This window comes from Mus caroli, chromosome 18 (assembly GCF_900094665.2).
Source record: "Mus caroli chromosome 18, CAROLI_EIJ_v1.1, whole genome shotgun sequence".
Classification (NCBI taxonomy): domain Eukaryota; kingdom Metazoa; phylum Chordata; class Mammalia; order Rodentia; family Muridae; genus Mus; species Mus caroli.
This window is the reverse complement of record NC_034587.1, coordinates 64,347,627-64,348,809: the sequence shown is the minus strand read 5'-3', so window position 1 is coordinate 64,348,809 and position 1,183 is coordinate 64,347,627. Positions and strand designations below refer to the sequence as shown.

Genomic DNA, 1,183 nt, shown 5'->3' with positions numbered 1-1,183 from the left:
AAAAAAAAAAAAACCAACCTTGGAGCTAGCAAGACGGCTCAGTGGTTAAGGTGCTGCACAAGTAGCAGGAACTGTGTTTGTATCCCTACACCTACAGGAAAAGCTGAGGGCATGCGTCTGTGCCCCTAGCCCCTGATGGCAGTGGAGACCCTGCACACTGGGAGCTCACTCCCCGTCCAGTCTAGCTGGTTGGTGAGCTCCAGGGTCAGTGGGACACCTTTTCTCAATAAGACAGAGAGCAGTAGTGGAGGACACCTAGCACCAGCCTCTGGTCTCCACACTCAGTAAATTGGGCAAGGGCATGTGCACACAAACATGCATGCACAAGCACACTAGAGCGCGCGCACACACACACACACACACACACACACTAGTGATGGTGCATGACTTTAATCCCAGTGCTTGGGAAGCAAAGGCAGGCAGATCTCTGCGTTCTAGGCCAGCCTATTCTATAGAATGAGTTCCAGGACAGCCAAGGCTATGCAGAGAAACCATGGCTTGAAAAACAAACAAAACAAAACAAAACAAAAAAAGTTCTTTTTACACAGGAGGTGTTTTTTTAGTTTGGTTTTGTTTTTTGAGAAAGGGTTTCTGTTTGTAATATCCCTGGCTGGCTGTCCTGGGCCTGCTTTGTAGACAAACCATGTTGGCTTTGAACTCACAGAGATCCACCTGCCTCTGCTTCTCCAGTGCTGGGATCAAAGGTGTGTGCCACTTTGCTCTGACAGTATGAGATTTTTTTTTTTTTTTTTTTTTAGTGATTTCCAGTTCTTTGTCTTCTCAAAAATAGCCCTGGGTCTGGAGAGATAGCTTGGTGGTTGAAAGTACTGGCTGCTCTTGTAAGGACCCAAATTCATTATACAACACCCACATGATAGCTCACTAATGACTGTTAGTTAACTCTAATCCATGAGGATCTGGCCTGATACATAAAGTGCACACCATGCACAGACATACATTCAGACAAACACATATAACTATAAAATTAAAAATTAAACATAAAAAAATAAAAATAGGCTTAATATGGTAATTATAGCAATGACCTGGAGGCAAGCATACACCAATTTGCTGAAGAAATATCAAATAGTTCTATTGTGAAATACATACATATATATATGTATATATTATACACACACACATATATATATATATATATATATATATATATATATATATCGTGGAT

General features: G+C 41.5%; 1 protein-coding gene across 1 annotated transcript in view; it reads left to right on the top strand.

Moving 5' to 3' along the window:
- Nucleotides 1–1,183, top strand: part of Cep76 (centrosomal protein 76) — a 26,003-nt gene that overhangs the window by 7,335 nt on the left and 17,485 nt on the right. The gene's annotated exons all lie outside the window — the stretch shown is intronic.